This window comes from Cebidichthys violaceus, unplaced genomic scaffold, assembly GCF_023349555.1.
Source record: "Cebidichthys violaceus isolate CVI_PGR_0920_01 unplaced genomic scaffold, fCebVio1.0.p SCAF_8, whole genome shotgun sequence".
Taxonomy (NCBI): domain Eukaryota; kingdom Metazoa; phylum Chordata; class Actinopteri; order Perciformes; family Stichaeidae; genus Cebidichthys; species Cebidichthys violaceus.
The window spans coordinates 11,139,278-11,145,325 of record NW_027176964.1 but is presented as its reverse complement, the minus strand read 5'-3'; positions in this window follow the sequence as shown (position 1 = coordinate 11,145,325).

The following is a 6,048-nucleotide window of genomic DNA, read 5'->3' as shown; positions in this document are numbered from 1 at the left end:
CCAATCAATAACAATCAGCTGTGTTATCAGCAAGGGGGGAATTTAAATTTGTGTCTTTGTGAGGATGACAGAGAGCTGAAGTCAGTTGATTGCTCATAGTGGAGAGCTTTGATTGGTGTTTATCCTTGTGAGTCTGTAATGATCGACACGACCAAATAGGTCGATAGACGCTCCTCAATAAAACACATTAGCACCACAGAGTGTATATATTAATGGTGCTGTATGTACCAAATGTTTCTTCCAAAAAGTCCAATTACCAAAATGTTTTAATCCAGTCTATAGCATGGGAGGTTTCATCAAGGAGCATATACAATGACAAATGAATTCACGTCTGTCACTCGTCTTCCTCTCCGTCCATCTCACTCAGACACTAAGACCTCCTGGCTTAATCTGGCCTAAGCTGGTGAGACGCAGTAAAGCACGGAGGAATCAGGATTGCATCCAGTGGGGACATTGTCCTAATCCCCTTCTGCCCTCTCCTTTGTAAACACACTTCTCTTCGTCAGGGTCACTGATGCTTTTCTTCCCCCTCTCTCTCTCTCTCTCTCTCTCTCTCTCTCTCTCTCTCTCTCCTTCTCCCTCTCTCTGTCTCACACAATGGGCTTCAAAGCAGACGCCGAAAAAACATAGAGGAAAGGAGCAAGAAGCGTGGATTTGTTACGATGCCTAAGAGACTCAAGCCTCACATGGCGAGTGAGGCCTCATGGTCGGAGCATGACATGTGCTAGAGTGGTGAGGCAGTGGGAGATCAGGCCCACGTCTGCTCTGCGGGGGATCAGACACACCAGGGCCCTGATGTGGCAGCGGATCCGGGGACTGGTCCGGGCCTGCCGGCATGGTGTGGGATACCCAGTGAACTACAATGACCCGGTCCCAGACGAACAGGAGATGGTGTGCCTTGAGGTAAGGGCATGTTTTAGTTTTTGTCCCCCTAATAAGCATGACTGTTTTTGATTAAAGCTTCATAATCATAAATGCACCACTGATTATTATTATTATTATTTTTGGAGCCAATACAGTGAAGAGTCACCAACCAGTCAAGTAAAAGTAGCTGTACAATACTGTTGACTTTATTTTGCTCTTTGAATGCATATTTACGTTTTGAATCCCAAATCAGTATGTTTCTTGTTAGTTGTTGCAGTAATAAGCAGCCACAAATAACTAAATAGCATAAGTCTGTCGCTGAAGTATTCTCTCCAAATAATAAATAATACATTTGTGAGGTTCAGAGTAGCAATATATCTCCTCATATCTATCAAAATATATTTGTTTTTTATTGTTAATCACCTGTAGTAAATGATACATCCTTAATGCTGTTGTGTTTTTATCATTGTTGTTGTTATTACTAGATTACTGTTTTCTGAGCATCAGCAGCTTCTCTTGCTTCTTGCCAAACTTCTATTTATGATAGCACCTCCTGTCTGAAGGAGGCCTAAGAAGATTAAAAGAAGACAGTGTGTCTTGAAATAGTGTGATACCAGTCATTGGAAATCTAAATTAAGTTGTGCAGTCAGTCACACAGACAGTCACACAGACACACTACATGACAGCCTGTATTAACATCCCAATTCATTCGTGAGTTGAGAATACATTGAGTCATCTCTAACAATGAAAATTTGATTTTGCTTGGCAGCAGAATCATTCTTAGTAAATGGATAAATAAAGATTTGCAATAGCTTTCTGTGGTGAGGATGACTATGTTTATATTCACAGAGGGGAGGATTGAAAAAAGGGCAACCGCAGAAACTGCTCCCATTACCGAGTGGGAGGACAGAGGAGTCAGTTCAGATCATCACATAAGCATTACACAAACTTTTTGTCCTGGCCAGGTGTCTGAGAGCAGAACGGAGCTTGTTGAATTACAGTCACAATATTTAGCATCATGACCATAATTCAACAGCTATAAAAGAATATGGAATACAACCGAAAGAGAATGAAAAGACAAAGATTTAGCATTGCAGTTCTGTGACAATTTTTGGACTCATGATGGACAGATTCAATTGTCAATAAAGGATACAAATTGACGCAATGCAATTCGACCGCAAACAGTTTGGTTGGAGATTTGAGTGTGTCATGCTAGCAGTGGCGAATGTAGACTCAAGCAGAGATGAGGAGCGGGCTACAGAGGTCCAGTGAGCTACAGAGGTCTTCAAATTTGTAGTCTTCAGACCCAGATGACGTAGACTCAAGTGACATCACCTGAAGTGATTGGCTCCCGCTGGAGCCACAAAATCTTTAATACAACTCCCCAACACCTGTTAACAGAATTTGATGTGTAAAATCAGTGGAGTTCCCATTTAACTGCAGAAAACATACACATGTGGATGTTAATACCAAGTTATTAAATTCACACTGTTTCACTGTATTTTTCCTTTTTTGAAGAATAATTTCATTAATTAATTTAAGGTTCAAACTCATACAGACATTTTCCACAGTAGATTTTGACTTGTCGTGGCAGAAAAATTAGCATTTTTAAACACAAAATGTCAGACTGCGTTCAATACAAAAGAAATGATTGCCTTAATGTACATAATCGACTGGGGAAGTTTCCTGGTGATATGTATTAGTTAAAATCTTCTCCCCGTCCACTAGTAGTGTCTCCCCTTAAGTATTTTAGCCCTTATTAGATAGATACTCAATGGAGAGATAACAAGAGAAGGAACAGTGTTGTGCGACATTTGTCCCCAGCCAGACTCAAACCAGGTGCATTGCAACAGACATTTTTCCCTGCAGACCTTTTGAATTGTCACTGTAAGAAAAAGCACAGGTGTAATTCATAACCTTAATGATGGCTGCATTGCATTTATCTCATGGGTATTGTGAATGCTGGCTTAATGTCGCAGATTAGGAGCCACCGTGTTAATGTTATTATTTACACTTTTTCCTGCTGACAAGTCAAAATGTCTGCTTGGGCTACCAGGATCTTTATCTTATAACAACTTAGCTAACACTAAATCATGTATTTCATTGATAACCACACATACAGAATCTACAATATGTCACAAAAAGCGCTTGTCTTTCCTATTGATAATCATTCACACTGAGTTTTCATTTGAAGAGGGATGTGACTGGCTATGCAGTCAGTTCACAAATGTACTTACTTACCCTATTAGGCCTCTATCTATTTCCATGTATTGTGTTGTACCGTAGATATACATTTATCCATACTTTATCTTTGTAAGAGGTTGTATTTAGAGACCATTTAATAGCAGTAATGAAAGTCAACTGTGCAATAAATGTCTCCTATTAAATTTGATTCCTTAATTATGCTCCAACTGTAATTTCATGACCTTTATGATGTGGTTCATTTGTTATTATAGAGTCTATTACAATTACAGAACTGATAACTGCATGTCCTGATAAAGATCATGTCTCTTAACCTTCAGAGTCTTTGTCAGTTGAGCAAAGAGAGGTTTTTCTCCACTTGGTAACTGTTGACTGTCTCAAGAGCTCCTGCACATTTTAGGCAGAGCGCCGTATTGTCAGTGTGCACAGTTGATATAAGATCAGTAATGGCATTCTAAACTCAGCTATTTGCACTATTGTAAATCCACTAAGTATTTGTCGATTGGTGGTGTCATCTGTGTTTAGCATATTTTTCTTTTTCTCAAATAGCAGTTCAATAACAATCAATTCCTGCAGCATTCATAATGATGACTTTCAAGAAAAAGGCCAGATAGAGTCACAACAATATACTGTGTGCAAAGCTACAACAATGTTTTCTCCTGCAAGGCTCTAAAATGTCTTTAAATGAGCCCAATAGAATCGTGTTTACCCCTAACTGATGGTGGTAATGTGGACAATCAGTTTGTATGGAGACACACTGCCTAGAGTTAGGTTGATAATGTGATGTTAAAGTAAAAAAACAAAAGAACAGATGACTGTAACTTGATTACAAGGATTAAGACACTGATTGCGTTTTATTAAATTGAGCCTGACATTAACAGTGGAAAAAACAACTTGATGAACACACCTGGGGGAAATTCATTAGATGAATAATGTCAACAAGAAATAGTAATCAAATGAAGAGTTGTTGCCATCGTTGTCGCTGGGATTAGTCGACGTATCTTCGCCTTCAAGATGCTCACAGATGCCATGCATTATCCCTCGAGGTGGTAACAACACTTCATCTCCGGTGCATATCTGCATGTTGAGCTCCAGTGATCGAGTCTACAGTTAATTCTACTTTCCTCAAAGCTTCGCAATGCTTTGAATCATCTTAATCACACAGTGAAAATACTTTATTCATCCTGTCCCCCAGCTTTGGCGTCCTACTCCTCCGTGTGACCTTGTGCATTCAGACTCCCTCCTCCACTTGGCATTGTGCTCTCAGAGGGAAAAGTCCGCGTGTTCGTCAAAATCACAACAGCGTAAAGCATCTTGCGTTGCTCGCGCGCGCGTGTGTATATCAATCTCTCATGGCTATTTGCGGGTCTGTGTTGCATAACATGAGCACATGGGAAGGTGTTAAATGAAGTGTTGTGGAGAAAGTCACATGTTCATATCTCTGGAGGGTAACAACCATGCGTGGATGCTAAGGGCATGCCCCAGTTCAGCACAGTAATTAATCTGGACAGGAAAGAAATCCCTTCTTTCCCTTTTTATTTTGGACAAGATAACCAAACAGATGAATGCCTAATCCTTAAGTGGTTCAACAGGCAGTATCATGGAACAGCACGAGGTCTGTGCGGACACTGTGGGATCAGTTCTCTCAGTTTTGTATTACAGGCGCTCACATTTTGCAGCACTTCACATTATTATATGTGGGGCGAAGAGAATCTTCACTAAAAATGTGACCCAGACAGCACAAATGTATTGGTGTAAATTAAATAGATAATTAGACAAAATACAGTATGTTATATTACACATTTGCAGAATAGGCAGACTGCCATCTGGTGTCTGTACAAAGCAAAACATGATGTGCACCTATACATTAATAAAGGCATATTGCATTGAAAGATATGTGTGAAAATCTACATCCCGCTATCTCCACCTTGAGTCGGCATCGAATAGACATTGAACTGTCACAGTTTAATACTCATACAAGCATGTTAAATATTAGGGAACTTATCAAAGAGATCATATCTTGCAAACAAAGCCGGGCCTTTCACGAATTCATACGACCATCGAGAATCTATGAGTCAGTCAGTGCGCAAGCAGAACATCATGTCAGTGATGCAGTTGGAGCTACCTTCAGATGGCAGTGTTGTCTTCTACATCAGACCTGTACTGTAGATTACAAGGCACGGAGGAGCTTGGCAGTCATCTGTAAATGGGTTAGACTAAATTACTTACTGCTTAAATGCAACTCACACCTTACCATGGGAGTAATGGCAACCTGTGCATTTAACAGGGACAGTACAGATAAACATTGTTGCATAGGGAGAAGCAATGCAACAGATGTAATGTCTGTTAACTTTTAACTAAATTGCAGCTGCCATTCCTGTGTAGTCTATTTAATTCAGGTTAAAACAAATATATGGATGCTATAGATTCAGGATAAAAAACTACAAAACAGATACAAAAAGAAGACTGTGTGAATGCATACGTGTGTGCGTGTGTGTGTGCGTGTGTGTGTGTGTGTGTGTGTGTGTGTGTGTGTATTGTGCATGGATATGTATGCATTGACAGAAAGGTTGTGTGTATGAGTGTGGGTGTGATTATGCAGTATGAGAGTATATGTGACAAGAGGATTAAAAGTCAAGCAGTGTTTACAAAATAAAAACAAAACAGTTTGGTGCACTTGATGTATGGATCAGCCAGGGATGTGTAAACACTTAACTCACAGTAGAAATGTAAGACTAAACTTCCCAAATGATGTAACACTGGCTGTCAAAGTCATGCTATCCTTCAGGGAGGTTTAGTTAAAAGAAATGCTGCAGTCTATCGGCTTCTGGCTGTTTCAGCACCATAGACAGCGACTTCAGGCAAAGACTCACTGGCGCATGTGCCAACGAAATTATGGCTTTCTTTTTTTGGGGGGGCGGGGGGCGGGGGAGTGTTATATTTCTGGATATTTTGGATTTTTTAAATGGCTTTAATGTAACA